This window comes from Atractosteus spatula, chromosome 3, assembly GCF_055471065.1.
Source record: "Atractosteus spatula isolate fAtrSpa1 chromosome 3, fAtrSpa1.hap1, whole genome shotgun sequence".
Lineage (NCBI taxonomy): Eukaryota > Metazoa > Chordata > Actinopteri > Semionotiformes > Lepisosteidae > Atractosteus > Atractosteus spatula.
In genome coordinates, this window is record NC_142708.1 from 11,779,591 (window position 1) to 11,800,964 (window position 21,374).

The window sequence follows — 21,374 nt, forward strand, 5'->3', positions numbered from 1 at the left end:
GTTTCCAAAAATTCAGCAAAGATGGTGCATGCTGTCCATCTTTCTCAGATTCATCTAAATACTATCCTTTGAACTTTTCAAGAGAAATAACACTCATAGCTTCTTGTACTCAGATCTAAGAAGTAGAAAATCCCTTTTGAAAATGTTATGATAATCTAACACTCATGGACCGCAAGGGGTAGGAGATGGGACTGCAGCTGGTGTCATAGTGGATTTCAGATGTACTTGATGTCTATATGAGCATGAATAGGATTTTAGGCTGTGATTGGTCTGTTCTAAACATTCTTATGTCTTTGAAACTATTATCTCTACTTTAAATATTACACTTACAGTAGGTCTGTTGACTGTTGACTCACTTTGTAAAGTGTGGGTTTCAGTACAGTCATGCTTGGGGAAAACGTGGTAAGGGAGAAGTGTTCGTGTAGTCTTGGAAGGGGAAGGGGTCTGTTAATTAATAAATGCAACCTTTATTAATTGGAAATGTATGTTCTGTTCAATATGTCTTCTTTTTTCTGTTACATTTCCCCAAAACAAGTTAAGTTCCACAATACCTACTAGGTCTTACCTTTAAATTGCAAGTAGTGCTTATTTTAGTATGGAATACCCAACCTCTAAGGTAACCATCACAAAAGAAGTTACAGTAGATTACTTAAAATGGACAGGGGGATCTTTTGTCATGGCAATACAGGATTGATGTCATGTGAAGCAGCACTGTTTATAAACAAGACAATTTTGTTTAATTCTTAACAGGATAAAGAAATCAGTCACCAAGGGTAGGCTTTCCAGTTATAGAGCCAGGTCTCTAGAAATTTTCTGCCAACAGTCACAGTGACCATTTCAATCACAGATTTTGGGTTTAGAAGTATCGGTGTTCAGAGGTATAATCTGGGGCACCTGAGCTGGGATTAAGAACAAGCAGACAAACATGTCATATATAAGATAAGGATGGGATATGTCTGATGTAAGAGTAGGAAGGCTGGATAATGACTATAATGATAATACGCACGCAAGGCAGGCTGAGAATAGCACCTGGAGGCGGCACTACAGGACTGTATATAGTGAGACGGAGGCTGGGAGACAGTCTCTTCCCTTCCGTGCCTGTGTTAGTGTAGTTGCAGCACTGTAATCCCTGTCCCTGTGTGTGTTCCTTTCCCCGGTTCTGGTAAATAAATGTGTTGGTTAACCCCTTTTCCTGAATCCTATGCCTGCTCAAATCCGTACCGAACCCCGCGGTCGTTACACTACTGTCACGGACGTCCAAAGGGACTAACCGTGGGGAACAGGACAGCGGAAAAAGACCCATATGCGTAGCGGCGAGACGGGAAAAAGGCCCGGGCTCATTAGTGCAAAGAGTTCAAGAATGCCGTATAGAAACCTATGCCCTCAGGGAGCAGACGTGGGGCGCCCTGGTGCTAGGCGGGTCTCAGGACATCCGAACGTCAATGCTGAGCAAGGGCAGAGTGCAAGACCCGGAAATATATAGCCCAAGGGAAAGAGAGGGACCGGAAGGACAGCAGACCGGAAACTAGGGACAGGACAGAGAAGGAGCGCCCTCTGGCTGCAGAGGGCGTGACAACTACTGTATATTCCCCAGTGGGGGGAAAGCTTCCTGAAGAGAGTAGAGTTTGCCATCTGAGATCAGTAGGCAGAACCACTGAGATGCACTGCAACAGTCGAAGCATAGAATCAGACCCAGAAACGAACGAGGGTCTGACACAAACTCTAACTACAGTATATAAGCAACCAGATTTTCCTTTGAGGATTCCCAACCGAGTATTAATCAGTCCCAACCTTACTTAGTTACTGAGATGTTATGAAATCTGATTATGAGATAGTAGTGCTGCTGTCACTCTATTTTTCCAAATTTTTTAAACAACTAGACCAATACAGGTATTCTGACAAACTGAAGAAAGCAGTCTTCAGACAGGTCCCTGCTTTTAATATTCAGCCACTGATGTCAGTGATGGACATAAAACTTTCATAAAATAAAATGCTCACCTGTTAGTCTATCCTCTAAAACAGTGGTCACTAACAAAAAAAGCCAGGCAGATTTAAAAATGGAAGCAGAATAGTTCTACCAGTATAAGAAATTACAGCTCCTTTCCATAAATTTAGTCCAGGTTTCAGTCAATTACAGTACACTCGCCCTCCATACTCTCACTCCTCTCACTATTTTTCTCATACTACTTTATTGTTACTTACTTGTGTTTTGTATAACACATGGACACGTGAGTTCCTGGTCAGCTTCCTAATGTTGGATAAACAGTTAAATTATTCAAGATTTTTTTTTTAAAATTGATGCTTTAATGGATTACATATAAAGTCTGCCGGAATGGGACCCTCCAGATTCAGGACTGGCGATTCCTGATAGAGGTTAAGTCCCTGGTCCTAAATACTCTTTTTGATGTACGTCTCCACCTTTCTTCCATATTTCCAATTCCTTCCCATAATGATGTACTGTATGACTTCATATATTGTGCAAGTATGAATGTTTTATTCCCTTTTTATCATGAAAATGTAATTATTATTTTAGGCTCTGTTAGAAGCCTGTTAATGATGACAGTTATCTCATAAATTATTGTGGTTGGGCGATATCTTACAGCCTGCAAAGAGTGTTTGGTGCAGACATACTGTATGCTGTAAGAATGAAAAAAAGCACCATACTACTGTATGTGTTCTTACTGTACCTGAAGATTTCCATTGACAATTTTAGCAGTAGATCAGGAAGAGAAAACCAATTGGATGTTGTAAGTAACTGCGAATAGTATTAATTGTTTTGTTTGAAATATTGAAGCTGGCTTACACTCACCTCTGCCATAGGCTGAATTTACACCTGAAGTCAGGGCCACAACATTTCTTGCAACTTTAACAGAGTTTGGTTTTACCACAACAGAATATTTCTTCAGGAATATATTCTAATCAAAATTCTGCTTTATATCAAGGTATGCAATCAGTTTTGAATGATAGTGTTTAGTCACTGGGAAAACACTCTGAATAATATGTTAAAGTGGGAGTACAGAGGGGCTGGTTTTATGTTGCTCTTTATCAGCTGTTCTTCTTTATATGACAAGTCTTTACAGCCTACTCTGGCATTTAGGGATTTTTGTGTAATTACTCTTAGAGGTATTCAGGCCTTTTCATGTAGCAGGTGTGTGGCAAAGACAAAGGGGATGGTGAGGAGTAATGAGTTCTAAAATACTCCTGTATTATCAATTTCTGATTTAAACTTAAGAAATAAGCTGGAGTTTAAAGCAGAGCAACAACGCAGCCAGCAGATTGTTGTCAACACTTTGGAAAGACGTGCCATTGCAATTTTTATTGGTCATAGCTGAAAGGTAAGCAGCTGGTTCAATTTGCCTTGGAGACTCAACAAAACAATGTCCAATAATATGGGAAAACCTTCGTGAAAAGGTCTCCTCATCTCAAATTAGAGATACCTAAAGTTAATCAGGTCATGTTTGCTTATAAAGTACAGTATATAAAGACTAATTTGTTATATTTCAACTATTGAAATACAGTATGTTTAGCCTGTTGAGAAATTCTATATAGTGTCTGTAATGTAAGAAACTAATGTAAGGATTGGTTTCATTACAATGTAATATTTTCAAAGCAAGAGTTTATATTATACCAGATTTGCTTTTAAGGAAAACATTGTGCTGGAATGTAGATTAATGAATCTATTTTTTAACACATTATCTGGAACTAAAGACGGAAGTCAGCAAACATGTCTTCAGACCATATGAACACATATTAAGAAACATTTAAAAGGCCCTACTTACAGAATTAAGTATATACTGTACTTAATTATACATTTTAAATTTGGAATTTTAAGTTAGTAATTATTGGATTTGAACTTAACTATTTTTAACTACTTTTTTATTCATATATAAATTTGTTTTAATTTCATGCTCTATAATTGATATGAAAAATATTATGTTATTACATAGGGAGGGTGTTAATGGTTCATAAAGGTTCATTAATTGTCAGTGCTGACAACAACTCGTAAAGGCAAGTTATAAAAATAAAAAACTGTCAGGATAGGCTATTTGTGGAATTATCCACTTACAATGAGGCTCACGAAGGCTTAAGAAGATACAGTCAGGATGCCCTCAGGAGTGTCACAAGTTCTGGTTCAGCTGGTTGCAGGGTTATTGTTTTGTCAGTCCGAATGAGTATGCTGCCCAGGAGCAAGGTTGGCTTATGGCACCAAAACTGACTGGAGCAGTGGGGGATCACTTGACATCTTCTCCCCATAGTTGAGTGAGAGAGGAGAGTCGAGGTAGCAAAGTTTTTGAGTGTGCCCAGTGCTGTTAGATCACAAGACATACATATGATCTTTGAAAAGTGAGAAAGACAATAGCAAACTGGTTGCTGCTGTGTAAAAGATGCAAGTGTTGGTTCTAAAGAAGTGTCCCTGGCCAAACAGGATCAGTCAGGCCAGTCTGAGCGAAAGTATTAGTAAAGACCTAGAACGGTCTGCTCCTGGAGATATAGAAGATTCTCAGTGGAGAGAGAAGGAGTATTTTAAAAAAGGACTGAAGCAAAAATCAGAGTCAAGACTAAGTGAAGAATAAGAGAAAGCTGACTACCATGATTAAAATCAGAATGTATCTGCAAGCTCTAATAACTGGTGATTAATGAAGTGCTCCAGAGCCTGATGATTAGTAGAAGTTAGAGTGTGATTTAGTGAATGATAGAAAATGGTGTGGAAGAAAGGTAGTATGAAGCAAGACAGATACTGTATGTATATGTGAGTCTAGACTTTGGAAGACTAGCAGACTTGCAGAAGGAAGAGAACTGTGCAGTCTTCTAGAAGAGGTCAGTGTGAGACAGACCACTTAAAATGTCTTAAAAACTAAGATACATGTTGACATTGGCAAAACCTTCAAAGTGGTTTCACAATTTGCCACTGTGCCATGTTATGGTAGTCTTAAATCATCCTTTAATTCTGTACTGCACCACACTAGAGATTTGTTCATAACTCTTTGGTAGAACCATTGAAATTACAAATTTTCACAATATTTTCATTTTGTTGTTCAAAATCTCTTTCATTAAGAGAAAGTACACTAAAACTCTTACTTGCCCTTGCAACAATAAAAATACTCAGTGCAACACGGGGGTTAAAATATTTGCAAGGGGGACGCAAATACAAAGAAAAATCAAGAAGTTACATCTCACAGCTGACCAAGAATGCAACTCAGTTTTTTTTATGTTAGCACAACACTGGGCTTCTTTAAGATGAAATTATGTAACTTTATAATCATTTTGTCATTTTATAAACCTCAGGGTTAAAGTATCCATAGAAACCAACAAAACAAATGAAAACACTTCCAACAATAATGAAAAGGGGTGTTTGAAATACAGTGATTTTTTTTCCAACTGCAAACTTTTCTAATTATTTTTTGTTACAGAAAGCAAAGGGTTCAAAGCTCTTTACAATGAAAATGAAGACCATGAGGTAATATATATATATATTTGGAGTTTGTGCACATACATTGTGTACATGCATCTGTTCATGATAAATATAGACAAACTATAGCAACTCCAAAATACATTGTAAATGAATATAAATGATGTTTTTCTACATGTTTATTTTGAATGATATAACTTTTAACAAAATTACAAGGATCTTGAAATTAAACCTTTATGTTAACAATATATACAGTATATAGAAGAAGAAAAGTACTTGCACCACTTTATCCATCAATTAGAATATTTTTTTTCAGTTATTCCTAGATTTTGACATCATCAGGAAAAACAGAATGTTACACAGTAACAGAAAATAAGCTCTAACAGTATTAAACTGTCTGGGAAATGCATGTGAAATATGAGATTCTTATTTCACTCTTACTCCATTGCAGTCTTTCTGGAAGTCCTGATTGTTGTAATTTTAAGTCATCTTTTGGCAGCTGTAGCTGGGATTTCTGCCTTTTTAATTGCATACTTTTTTTTCACCATTAGGTCTGTCCTTAGAATTTCAATTGGACTGAAGTGTAGCAACTGAGAAAATCAGTAGAACAGTCAATTAAAGCTAATTTACGCTTCTTCAAACATTCAGCTGGACTTACAACATCTCAACAGATTAATGTAGTCTGAAACTACCAACAACAAAACTATCCTCACATAATAAGCACATTCTAAAGACTCTACATCCCAAAGTAGAATACTAGAATATGTAGTAATACAGTAAACAGAATTATTCACTGAAAGTAATAATTAGTAATTATTTCCCTGGTATTTTTTTATAAATGTGTCATTACCAAACATACTTTTTATTTTCGTTTGGACGTAACTGATATTTTTGCAAAGACATAATATACAGTATTTGGATTATCTTTTTAGAAAAAACGAAACAAACATTTTCAGGGTTTTGCTATTAAAGTTTCTTTGTTGAGCTGTCAAATTACTTAAGTTGGGTAACATTTAATTTGTGCATTTAAATACATAAGACACACCAAGAGGCGTGGTAAACTAACACTGGAGATGAAATGATGAACAAGTCATTATAAGTTCAATTACAGTGTGCACAGACTTTCTGGCTGCAGGCAACTGCACCAAATTAAGAAAATTACTGTAGCAAGAAGGTCAGTAGGAAGACAATGCACTCAATTGTAGATTGGTAATTGAAACTACTTTGCACACATAGTTTAATAAACTCTAATTACTGTTTTCTTTCATTAAACGCTATACCTGTGCATACTGCACTTTGTACAACCACTACCGAAAGTTAAAGCATTTACTAGCAGGGGAATTCAACTGAATTTATGAGAAGTGTGCAGTAAACAGTAATTCCTGAGGCATGTAATGTATATTCTTCAGCAGTATAGAAACATAAATCAACTTTCATTTTATATGGTGAGACTTATCTAAACAGTATGTGTAATGTACCCCAAAGACACAAAAATAAAAAATGCAAATAAGTTATCTAATCCATTAAAGTACTGATAAAAGAGTCAATTCAAGACTGAGATGCCCAAAAAAGGGTTTGATCATTTTTTAGTTTTTGCTTTCTCTCCACATTCCATGGACTTTCAAGAGTCCAATATTTTAATCAGCCCTCCATATATGAAGGAGCTGAAGATACTGTACCTAATAAGAAGAAAAACAGGAGTGATCAAAGGATACGCAATGAGGACACAAAAATATACAGTAAAGATTGCGAGTTGTAAAAAAGCCCAGCAAGACTAATACATTGTGTTAATATTAAAGCAAAATATTTCTGATACAAAACTCTGTAAAATATGGGGTTTCAGGTTTTGCGTATTGAAGATTCAGGTACACTACTGTAGTTATTTATTAATTTGTTCAAAGTAATAGCCCATTTGAAAATAATCTCGGTGTATAGACAGGATATCTTATAAACAACCTCAGGCTGCTGCTGTAAATGGTGTGGGTCGACCAGTAGGTAGCACGCTTCCCATAAAACCAGAATAATAGTAGGAATGTTATCCTGGTCTTTTTAAAATTCTCATTTTTCTACCTGATGAAGTGTGTAGTGGAATTTTTGGTGCATAATATACAGTATGCCATCCTATACATAAGGATCATTTGTAAAGAAATCCCCATGTAAATTCAATTAATGCTTAAATGGTGAAAGTTCCTAATATTTTGGCCAGTGACCATAATCTATCTGCCCTCCATCCATCTATCCAACTGCTTATTCCAATTCAGGGTGGCAAGGAACCCAGAGTCTATCCCAAGCAAGCAACTGGCGTATGGCAGGATACACTCCGGACAGGACAACAGTATACTGCCGGGTATATATCTGACATGTTGAAATTAAATAAATAAAATTTATCTTTTCAAATGTGTGTGTCAGCCTTCTCAAACACATTGGAATTCTGGGGGAATTTCTTACCTGATCCAAGACAACTGTGTGTTTAAATGAGTTTCCTCCAGAGAGCTTATCAAGAAGTGAAAGAAGTGAAAGAAACATTCAGGTATATTTTGGTACTTTTCCAAAGTAACAGAACTTTTTTCTTAGGTTTTGGATTATAATTCAGCACTACATGTGCTTTTAAAGTCTTTGAAGTTCTCTGTACATTCAGGAAAGATCAACTTTATTGAGTACTGTAAGAATGGAAAAGGCCCAAAATCAGGAATGATCAATCACGAGTACAGTATGTCAAATAAACGCGAGATAAAAATAGAGAACAGGCAAAAAAATTAAATGTTAAAATCCCTATACAATACAGTACCCAAAACTGTTGAAATCTACAAAACATGTCCAGAAGAAGAAGGTTTTAACCTACAGTACTATAGTGTCTATCTAAAACTACTTAGAAGTGGCTAAATATTTCATGTCTCCTGCTGTTTAATCTTAGATGGGAATTGTGAATACTGGAAATTAATACATTATTAATGATGTGCTCAGATGGAGTTTTCCTGAAGATTTTTGGGGGGTGTGGGGCCGTATAGCATAGACTTTGTGTTCTTAACTGCTGTATTGTAGTTTAAAGTCCACACAGCAAGTATTGGTGCTTTATATTAAAGCAAGTCTAGTTCACCCATCTGTGTAAGTGACAACCAGCTTTTCTGGGGTTAATACCTGCAACTAACTGTGTCCTAACAGAAGGGTAAGTCATCTGCTCTCTAGTCCGTTTATTGCTGCAGGAACCAGGATAAGCTCTGGCCCCATGAGCTGATGTGGTTCTGGTCTGGATTGTTTATCTATCTTTTTTTAAAAGAAAAATTACATTTAGTAAGATACTGTATGCTCGCACTGTACAGTATATTTCGTTGGCAGAAGATGTTTTTTGTACAATATACTGTACAGTATGTGTATGGGATCCACACATTTCTTACACTTAAATCACCAGGTGTTTTAGTGTCTTCAGATTTCTTTTACATCTGTCCTTTGAAGTTGCCCCCTGTCAGTGCAAATTTCCCAAACTGCAAACTGCCATACTTTCCTTCTTCATGGTTGGGCTGCAGATATATTTTCTTAATTTAATCTGAACTCTTTTTCCAGACCTCATATTCCACACCACTCTCTAGCAGCCCAAGCACTGAATTCCTCCTTTATTCAGTTTACAGATTAAGTTGACATTTTGACATCTCATTCTTCTGTATGCTCCTGCACATTATCTGAAACACTTGCTTTCCTGTTTCTGCCAGAACTATTATTTGATCACATTCAGCATAAAGTCTTTGTTTAACTAAGGAGAGATCCAGTGTCAGATAGAGGTGGATTCATGCCATTTAGAAACATACAGTACACTGTATGAATTAGGGTATTGTAATACTACATTTTCTCTATGATTGTACCTATTTTCAAACTATTGAAGAAAGAGTAATATCATTTTTTTAATTTTAATATCTGTCGGTCTGCCATCCTCGTCAGGACAAGCAGACTAACGATCGGATGGATAGAATATCTGTAGGAAGAGACAAATCAAAGAGAAATAGTGAAATTTAGATTAGTGGGAGATTCGTAAAGCTAAAGCTGAGTATGCAAGATGCCAGTGATTCAAAATATGGAGAGTAAGAAATATAAATTGGCAAATCTAAACTCTTTTCTAAATAAAATTGAGCCAAATTAAATTGAATCGATTAAATTAAACAGTGTTAATTTTGTAAAGAGCTGGCATAAGATAATTAAAAGCACGTAGCAGTGAGAGTTCCTCGTAATTGGGCAACAAGAAGCGCAAAAGAAAAACTCTTTGGATCCTATGTGGATTCCCACTGAATTTAATTATTAATTTATTTCAATTCAAGTCGCATACGAGATACAAAGCAGCTGCAGTATAATCCACGTGTAATAAAATGGTACTGTGTGCTATAAACAATTAATAGGTAATATGTTTACCGCATAAAAAGAATCAAACACTATCATGTTGCACATTGCTGATATCCTGATGAGGGAAAGAAAAAAACACTTTGCGTTTCGTTATTGATTGTCCTTTCACCCATCAGACTACTGTAATGTTTCCAATAAATTAACACCCCTTTCAGAACAGCCCTTTTCATAAGAAACTAAAAAGAATCATATATTCTATACTGAATGCAAATCTTGTTAAAAAACGTTCCTTTTACTGTATGTCTTTGCACATTCTGGTTCATTACCTCAGGATAGGGACGCGTCTTTGAAGAGAAAGGTGACTCATTTTTATTTAACAACTAAAAATCAATAATAAACACTGGTACAAGGCCACTGAATACTGGAGTTCTTGAATCACTCTAGGCCATGTGGACTGTCTTTACCTATCAATAATTTTAAGTAGTGCAAGTAAAGCATTCACAAGCCATGCCCTACCCCTAGGGACATTGCTATGGCTACACTGGCAATAACAATAAGAAATAACACAGCTGAAACTGTTTGCATAGTACTGCAGTCTTGACTCTTGCAGCCTGTTTAGTTTCTCAGTACAACTCGGCAATTACAACGACATAAGGGAGAAAAACCATTAAAATAAACAATTGAAAGCATGTTTTCTGTCTCTCCGAAGCACATTTGAGATTAGCTTCTGACACTAGACCCACACCCCCAAAGTATGGAGAAATGCAAATGAAACACAGATTCTCGAGAGTGGTGACAATGTGCATTTATATATAAAATAACCTTTATTGTTTTATCATGTATGTTACACGTATGATATTCATATCACCTTTCTGCACCATTTTGTTCAGGACAGCCAAGATTTACATTCTTTGTATCCTTGAACTCCATCTTCATTAGTCATCTTCTAACTGTTAGAGTTGACAAATTGGTGTTAATTGCTTCCTGCAGTTTCCTAGAAGATGGTATTGTGAAGACATTTTACAGTATGCAGTCACATACAGTATAGACAGAAATTCTAAATCCTTGTCTTCACAGATTGCTTTTAAATGTTTTCCTGGTGACTGTAACCCTCTGGTGATATGTCCATTGACCTATTGTGACACAAATGCTGGAGTCAATGGCATGTACAGCCATGATACCATTTTCATTCTGTGTGTTGTCACCGGTGGGGAGGATTGCAGTGGAGGGGGGATGGAGGTGACAGGCAGGTATCTGTCAGCTCTCCGCTCTTGAAGCCCGATATCCACTTCGATGACCCGGGAAAGAAAGGCATCCAGGGAGGGGAAGTCGAGGGGGAGGTGGATGAGGCGGTCTCTTGTCTTTGGATAATCCCTGGCGGAACTGTCAAATGAGTCTTGATCCCAAGTCATCTGCAGAGCCAAGGAGCGGAATTCGGCTATATATTCCTGCAGAGGACGATTTCCCTGTCTGAGGATGGAGAGGCGGTGTGCAGTGAGGTGATGCGAGTGGAGTTGACCAAAGGCGGCCTGGAAACGGATGACGTCTGCTGTCTCAGGTGCGTTCTGGATGAGAAGAGCCATTGCCCAGTCCAGGGCTCGACCAGAGAGGTAAGAGACAATGTAGGCTATCCTTTCGCGGTCGGAGGGGAAACAGCCGGAACGGAGTTGGAACGCCATCCAGCACTGGGCGAGGAAGCCCTGAGAGTTGGCGGAGACAACGTCGAACTTATCCGGGGTGGGGAGGGGTAATGGGCTAGCGGGTGCAGCAGGAGGCTGAGGAGGTACGGCGGCCACGGCCGGCTGGGGAGGCGGTGATCAAGCAACATGGGTAACTAGTTGCCGCACGGCTGCCATAAGCTCACCCAGGGTTTGGAAATACTGGTGGAGGATTGAAACAGTATTTTCGTTCTGACCTGCAGGGTTCATGTTGTAGGCTCGGTATTCTGTTATGGAGCGTCAGAAAGAACCCTGTGTGGGTCGGTTCCGTGGACGAGTGCGAACAAATCCGAAGGGGCTAGACGAAGTCGAAGTCAGTGAGGCAATCAGTGTCGGGATCCAGAACAGTAGAAGGGCTTATTCACTGAAGGTCTCAGGAAGAAGGAGAGCTCTAGGAAAACAGCAGGCTGTTCAATATCGAGCAGTGAAGTGCGGGTTGATGAGGGATTAAATAGAGAGTCATGTGCGGAGGTCCAGCTGTGCCCGTAACATACTTATTGTATTCATCACTACCCACAAGCCTCTGAAGCTATTTTGGTAGGTAAGAACTTGTAGCAATACACAAGCATTGGTGAGGATGGTGGCCTCTGGTGTATTTTTGATGGAGTTTATAAATTGTTTTGGCTATTGTTTTTGGTTAAAATACAAAATTTATTATAAAGCACACATTACTTCTGTTTAATCAGCACAAAGTATTGTGTAGTAAGGGCATTGCATGTGTCTAACACTTTAGCCAAAGAGCACTGACAAGTTGATACTGTAGGCTGTAGGTCTTCAGAAATGTTTAACTAGTTTCATTATAGAATAAATGGTGAGTCTGGAGATTTTTATAAACAAACAGAAAGAACAGGAGAGTTGAATGCAAGAAGACAATTCAAATCCTTTTGTGAACTTGGCATACATAGAGTTCCATAAGTCAAAATCAAACCAAAATTAAGGAAAGTTAGTTTTTTTGTTCATAGAACTTTGCCAATTCTTTGAAAATTTGTCTGGATTGAAGAGTTCAAAGAAAAGCTGTCATTAAAAAGATCATGTTTAGAGTCAAAGTGCTCCATATGTTTGCAGTTTTGCAGACTGTAGCCATTTGCATGCATAGTAAGCAGACTATGCACTGTAGTGGTCTGGTGAAATAGATTAATAGTCTTCTGTTCACTGTCCGAAATTAAAATGGTGATTTGCACTGTCAGGTTTACCACAAATAAAAGACTTCTCTAAAACATTAAGTTTATTACAGCCTTCATATTCACCATTTAACTCAGAAACCTGTGGTGCAAACTCGGTCTCACATGAAACTCTGTCTCACAACACTTTTTCCCCTAATGTACTTTAGGTATAAACATTATTTCAGTAGAGTTCAGGCAACGTTTTACTTTTGTCCTTTAAGTAAATAACACTCTCGAGTTCTGATAAGGGAAAGTCTGTTGCCTGTTCAGGGCCACTGATTTTGAAGAGGGCCTAATACAGTCTGTACAGTAGGTGTCTGGTAAAGGCTTCCCAACCATGTTGTTGAAGATAATGCCTTGGCTTCTTTCTCGAAAAAGTACAATTAGCTCTAATTAAACGGGCCAGATGGACAAAACGACTTCTCACCTGTAACATTTCTTACAGTATGTTCCTCACTCCATCCCTGCAGGTTTTATAAAGACCGCAATGTATAAGGGCTTTGAAGCGTCTGTAATTCCAACCAATCAAGTCTCTGGTTGATTCATTTAACTCGGTGCTAATATAGAATGAAACGGGCTCAAGTGGAAACTACGTGAAGTGGAGACACTTCTTTTCCCAGAGGGTTGTGGGAGTACGGACCAAATTAACCAGTAATGTTACCGTATCTGCTGTACCAAATGGGCAAAAAGGCCTGCTTTAATTTGTAACCATTCTTTTGTTCTATTAAAGAGAAGATGCTGTGGCTTTCCAGGATCAGAGTTAGCAACACTGGTGTAGTATATCATGTATTTATTTTCTCTTTTACAGCCAATGGGTGGAGATGATACGGTAGATGCTGGTTGTAGCAGCAGTGAAGTACTCATCAAGCAAATTACATTACATGTAGCAATTTTGTTAAGCATTTTGTTGTTGTTTTATTATTGTGTGCCAGAATTTCTACTTATCATGTAATGCTTAAATGGATTTTATTCGATAAACAACCTGTGGGGCTTATTTAAAAAATGCTTAGTTCCACCAGTAAAATACCATGGAATGTAAAACTGAGCTGTATCCTTGGCCAGAAGAGCTATTGCGAATTACATATAAACAGCCCTCTGGGTGATGAATACTATTGCATTTGTTATTGAATTCCCCCAAGCAGCTTCTTTTCTCCTGAGACAAATCCTGTGAATTTTAAAATGTTTCCCTGTGACCCAGTTTATACCTTTTTCCCCTTCTGAAAACACTGCACCTTGATTACCAGATTGACTGGTTGTAGAACTGGAAACATTAATGTAACATGCATTTAAGGCTGGTTCAATAAAAACAAAGTATAGGTTGTGTGATGGATTGTTTGGTTGAAATACACGAAAAACTTGAAATGCATTCTATTGACTCTAATAAAAGAAAAAAAAAATTCTGAATTATTTTCGAAACTTGCAAGAGAATAGGATGTGCAGTATGAAATAAATTACTGCAGACACACGATTTAATAAAAATATGGTACATCCAGCCTCCTACAATAAATCACAAAACTATTTTATCCTTCACAGCATTTCCTCCTGCTGTGAAAGTGTCTATATTTCTCAATGTGAGCTTTTCTCTGTGTATTTTGCTTTATATGCATTTGTGGGAGAGATGAAATTGAGTGTCATTTCTAATTTACTACTTGACTAATATACAAAATAGTGCACAATATACCCTATTGACAAAGTGAAAGACATGGGGTGATGAATTGATGCAAATTTTCTTTTCCATTTATTGTTGTTCCTAGTTATTATTATACAAATAGGTTTTTATGATTTTACAATCTCAAAAGAATAAAGTTGTAACTACAGTATTTTCTTATCTTTTTTATAACTCTAGATATTGTATGCTAATTTAAAATATTAAAACATTAGTGTGGGACATTATTCATACATTTTTTGGTATGAATAAAACACAGTAGAAAACAGTGGGTCGTATTGTGTTTAGTGTAGTGTATTTGCCATATTTTCATGAAGATTGTAGATACCTGTAACATACAGTATATGAACAATATCTGAAAAATGTGATTTGAAACAGCTGGGTCAACCACTATCAGTGCGGAGAAAAAGTCTGTAATCCCCTTAGGATGCTTCGTATTCTCCTATATTTTAGAGTTAAGACAGAGCAAGATTGTCACTAAAGTCTTAATATAAGATTAAGATAAGCTGATTAAAGGAAGTGACAAGAGCCAGAAATCTGGGAGACACATTCTTGGGAAAGTTTGTATTAATAGAGAAAAATAATTAAATTACCATTCAATGCTGGAAAGGGGTTCAAAAGTCTTCTTTTTCTGGACATACAGTAAGCCTCTCTATAAACTACCCAGGTTTGAAGCCTATGGCCTTTTATTAAAGCTTTCTCCATATATCTTCACCGTAACTTGTTTCTTGCTTGGATACTTTGCTCTTTCCTCTTATTTCTAGTCATATTTCTAGTAACCACAAGTCTGTATGACAATTCGGCTACATTAAATGTATTTACAGATAGATAAAAAGTTAATTTCAGTGAATGTACCATGGAACAGCCTTCAAGTATCACATTTTTTTTCTTTTCATTTTGCATGGTTTTATCGTTTCATTTTTACCTGTAGCCAGAGGCTTTGCAATACAGTTTAGAATGCATCAATTCTTTAAAGGTCCCATCATTTCAGAAGTATTAAGAAGACAACGTGCACAAGCTTCAGTAACAGACCATATTTTCAAGGCATTGAATCTCTGCTAATATGCCATGCCAATATGTCATACATGACTAATTGCTTATGATTAACTTCTGCCCATGTGGAAGATTAATGATATAACATTTGTCAACGAATGCTGGCTGGTTTTTGCAGGAGTTCATCATAGTAGTGCAAAAGGTAATTTTCAGAAATTCTAACATCACAGACCTAACTACAGTGTGTCTAGTTAATAACGTGTTGCTCTTTAACAATAGGCTTTGATGAACAAATTAATTATTAAAAAATGAACACTCAGAAGTTTTGACAAAGAAAGGGGTTAGAAACACACTGTATGCTCATAATGCCTTATTGCTGGGTGTCTGCACATCCTTATAAAAAACAAACAATATGAAGATATATAATTAAATTAATTGTCATTTTGAAATGTGTGTTATGTATCAAACAGAGCACAACTTCCCCTGCTAGTAAGGAAAAGGTTCATTGCAACTTTGCAACTTGGAAAAAAGGGTTACAGGTTTGTACAATGATAACATCTCAACACTATTTTAAAATAATATGTCCAAAGCACAGTTGTATTTTTATATAATCGGCATATTTAATTATATGATATATACCGTACATGGATTCTGTTTCATAATTTTCTCAGAAACAGGCAGACTCTACATTAGTGTGACCTGGTTTTAAAGCTTGCTTTCTTTCTTGTACTTGACTTTGTTTTGGTCCATACCTACAGTACGTAGACTCCAGACTGTAAAATTGAATAAATATATATTCCAATTTCTCTGGCAACATGTAATGCATTCATTATTGATTTTTACAGTGTAGAAGCCTGAGTCTGACTCTGCCAAGTTAATAGAACTCCTTGGGAATATTGAAATTGCACAAGCTCTTTTTGGAAAAATCTGGAATGATACCTTCATCATGTGCTCAAACAGTGGAATGTTATTATTATTATTATTATTATTATTATTATTATTATTATTATTACATTATTATATTATTATTCCACATTGATAAGTACACGTATTTTAATTATTATCATCATTGTAATTCAGTTTCTGTAATTCAATTACAGTTGTTTCCATGAGTTAATCAAGGAGCATGTGCAGTATTATCACCACTGGCTTTGGCAGAAATTGCAAATATGCTTAACTTGCTAGGACTTTTTACCAAAAGAGTCAGTAGATGTTGTAGTCCAGATGGATCGAAATGCAGTGCCTAGTAGCTTAGATGACTTTCAGACAGGTTGATAATGTCAGCAGTCTAGTTTACTTTAAAATTTGTTTTCATTGTCCCATAAAGCAATCTTTCTAATAAGGGAGTATTCATATCCCTTTTTAAAATTAATTTAGGAATATGGGGCTGCTGAAATGTCCAAAATAGTCCATTATTTTCATGTGTGACTTTCTGAAGAAAAACATTTTTTCCTAGACAGATACAAAAATGTCCTTTGTTCATATGTCTTTGATAAATATAAGTTTTGCCCTTTTATATTGTTTTTATTAACAGTAGTTTTTCAGTGATAGTAAAAGAATGTACTAATTATTCATCTTTTATAAGACTTTTTTTTTATAAGACTCTTTTATAAGACTGCAATATCCAGGGCAGACATACAACTGGGTGTAAAATTTAAAAGTTTTTAAACCACAAATGGGAAGCACTTTTTGAAAGTTAACAGAAAACCAGATGGGTTGTACATTACTTAAAGGTCTTATCTGAAGTTCAGGAAGGATGATGACAGCCAAGCCACTTTCATCCCAATTGTTCTCAGTCATAAAACCATTCCCTTGGACATTTTCTGGAAGCTAATTACTGTATATCATTTCATTTCATGCATGATGCATCCACGAATGGATAGTACTCCAAACAGAAAAACAAGCCATCACTGTTTCATAAAGAAAAACAAACCATGCCTCTCCATGTCATATATTTTTGGATAACTTGAGCAGTCAATGAGTTCTAGGCATTTCCAAAGACCTTCAGTATGACTACAGCATGACTTCAGAGCCTAATATCGACGTCATTGGTTCACAGCACCTTGATCTTCTGAGAATGACCCAAGGGCTTACTGCAGTAGTGAAGATGGTGGGGAGGTGAATGAGCGATGTGCAAAGAGATGTTCAGAAGGCAAAGATTTCATATGTGGGAGTTTAGGATCTGACATTCTCCAGAATCTCTATTTAAAAACCCCATTACAAAGTTTTGCATTATACGTCTCTCGAAACAAATTCTTAATAAGAAAATTCCATATCAGAGGTGATAAGATATTAACTAGTATTCACAGCAATCCTTTGGACAGTTCTCTTTTTTCTCAGGATTGACAAAGTGAATATTTAGCAATCAAATCTGGGAATATCTATTAAATTATACAAGAGTAGATACTTAATATCCAGTTGTGTTATTTGTATTATCGTCGGTAACAAATCTGCTCTCCTTTAAATCTGATGTTGTCCCACTTACTATAGGTGTCCAAAAGAGATCTGTAATTGGGACATTTAATTTTCCATTTCACATGTTGCCTCTTGGTCATTCACAATCATGGCCTTGAGCTTTTGAGTGATGACACCCAGTTTCCACACTAATATCATGCTCTCAGGCTCCCAATATCATCTTTGTATAGTTGGTGACATCAGCAATGTTGCTGACAGTGTTGAAATCAAATTACTGACAGAAGTTAGAAACCATGGTAGTGTAATTTATTTCTGTGTTATCACTGATGTGGATGTTAGAAAACTCAAATGGGTTTCTTTCTTCTATCTGAGTAACACTGGCCAGTTAAGATCTCATGGTATACCTGTAATTACACACCCAATGGTACAATATACATACAGTACATGGCCATTTCTAGATCACTCCTTTCAAAGCTAATACAAGGAAAACAAGCTACAAAGAAATTGTGCTTGTCCAGCGTTTCCTGCTGTCACCTGAAAACTGAAAGTTGTCTTTGCTGACCATTTCAGGTAACATGTCAGAGCACTGAGGCTCTCCTTTTTCACCTCAATTAACTGAAGAAAGCTCCAAAATGAAGAACCTTGTGTGTTTTTTCATCTTTCATTCTGTTTTTCAGCATCAAATTAACTTCTGCTTGATCATGTGCAACCAGCATGCTGATGCAGCTCCTCTTACTCTAACCTCTCATATATATCTGTAATTGTTTTTTGCCTGTTATTTTACGGAACAAAAAATGCAATGTAAAGAGCATTTGATGAACAAATCAAGCCTATTCAGTGTTTCCCCATGAAAAACTGCAATAGCAATTATTTGTCTTAAACTGCATTTGCTAGGCAACAAAAACTGAAATGCTGTGATGGTGCATATTTCACAAGGCAGAGGTTTTAGTCTTTACAACAGTGGTCTTCCCCCTGTAGAGAACGGAAGAATTGACAAAAATGAGACTTAAAAAAAACATAACTGCATTTCCTTTGTTGCTGTGAAGGTTTGGAATATTACTATTGCAGTTACTGAATTGCTAATTCAAAGCTGCATGACTTCAAGGTTGAAGACGTCAATACATTTAACACAACCAAATGTGAAAACTGAGTAAGGTATAAATATGAATACTTTTGCAAGTCACTGTAACTATACCAAAAAATGTACTGCCCCTTCATTTTAAAGGAAAAGATGTTTACTACTAAAAATGAGGTTTTCAAAATGCGTGTCTAGAAAGAAAAAAAAAGTACTAATAATGCAGTTCAGCAACAGATCAAAAATAAAATAAAGCAGGCCTGTGATACCTCCAGAGACAGTGACACTATGACACTGTAAAATGTGATGTAAAACAGAGAGGTTCTGCTATAACATTTCAATGTAGAAACTACATTGTAAAATAGAAAGTTAACACAGAGTAAGAAAAAATGTGAAACTAGCTTCTAGCTGCATTTTCCAACTGATAAAATAATTATTTGATCACAAATCAGAACTGTGAACTGAATGGAGACATGATCTTAGACACTGTAGCCTTAGGTCAAAGCATTTTGATCAGATAATTAAAACAATTAGGAGGCCTTCAGTACCTTTACAAACTGTACTTGCCTTCACAAATTTTACCTGCAAGGTTTCTGAATCGGTGGATGCAATTAAGGACACGCAACATCCTTATGTTACTGATTAGTTTTGGCCAATACTTCCACAAAGCTAATTCATACTGGGTGGTTACTTTCTAAAGGTAAAATGCACATCTGCCATTTTGCTGGGAAACAGACATAAGCTTTTATTCAGAGAGCGCGTGAGCAAAAGTGGGGAAAAAAACTGAAATAACAGAAGAGACCTAGATCTAGTGGTATTGATATAATCATAAAACATTTTAAATTACTGTATATACCATTATAGAATAATGGACCAAAACAAACATGTTGGTTTAAGGGTTTTCTCAGATGTGATAATCCTATTGTCTTGATGTTTGGAAACATGATTCCAGCTCCCCAGACTCATCACCACATTCTTTCCATAAGGCATGAAGATGCCACATTTCCCCACACTCTTCCACATCTCCCTAATAAAGTGTGACACACACTTTCACAACCTCATGCATGGCTCTTTGTGCTGTTCCTTTGTGTCTTTCAACTTTTTTGTTTATGATGGTATTTACAGCAAAATCACTAAAATTAAACATTAAATTTGACAGCAAAGAAGTATAATGGACTATATACACCTGAATACAGTGAAATATTAGGAAAATTAATTTCCAAATGAAAAAAACATTGTCCATAATCACAAAACAAGAATGTTTTTAACTTTATATCCTGATTAAGTTGCTGTCTTTGTCTTTAATGTTTTTTTTTTAACAGAGTTAAAACAGTCTAACAGAGTCCTGAGAGTTAACATAGATTTGTTACTTCTTGAATTCTTCCACTTATTTTCCACAATGTCATAATTTACCTTCTGGTAAATTTTGAGAGCTTATTTTTATTGTTGTTACTAACTGAAGAATGTTCTAAGAATTGTTTTTGATAGCAAAGAACAACCAAGGTCATAAGTTAAAATCCTTTTGATTTAAAGAAAAAATCCTTAATCCACAAAGCAATTAAACATTTCTTCTCTTAGGATCCAGAGATTATTTTATTACTCTTAATTAAAAGTTAAAGTATGTTTTTAGATTAAAAATATTAAATTGAGAAGTGCAAATCCTAGTTTATAAGCATCCAATGCACTACCATTTACATGGACTGTTTTCAACTTCATGCAATATACAATAATATACAGTACATTATCTATAACAGATAAATCACTATAGCAAGTAGCCACCATCAATAAATGGATATTAGATGGCAGATTAAACTATGATTTTAATTCAGAGTATATATGGATTTTAGCACTTTCCCATAACTATCCAAGAGAATGGGCATTCAATTATCAGATTAGCTCTATTTCATGCTGCTTTTAATAGCACAAACACACATTGGATCAATTTGTTACAGATCGGACACAAATCTGCCTAAATCATATGAAGAGCATCTACAGCTGGCAACGCTTTTTAGAAGAAATGCTTATAAAAATCCTCAAATTGACCCCTCACCAACCCAAGAACCTGCATTTTAATGGAGGGTTCATTAACATAGCTGCAGCTATGCCAATCTCATACTTTTGTGGATGTTATTAATACAATAAAAATATTTCTTACCTTTTGATGACACTGGCAAAATCAAAGTTTGATACCGCTGCTTAGAATTCTCTTCATGGTGCTGCCATAGATGTTCATTATTAATAGCAAAATGTCTAAGGCAAAATGCTGATACCATAGTTTACACAGTATATAGTCTAAATCACCATATGTGTGAACAGGAAAAAACATCCAATAACAACAGGCCTGGGTAGACTACATTTTTTCAGTTGTACCTACTGTAAGAACACCAAATAATATAAATACTGCTACTGTTAACCATGCTCTAAGGGAAAGAAACAAGTCACAAATCCAGCCAGAAAAATTATGGAACTGAGCCCAACAACTCACAGATTTTTTTTTTTATCTGTGACTAAGGTGAGGTTTGATCATGAATCAGTAGTGCAGTAGGTGTCAGCTCTGTGGTTCGTGCCATCTGCATTTTTCTTTGTGGTGGTGCACAGAGCAGGG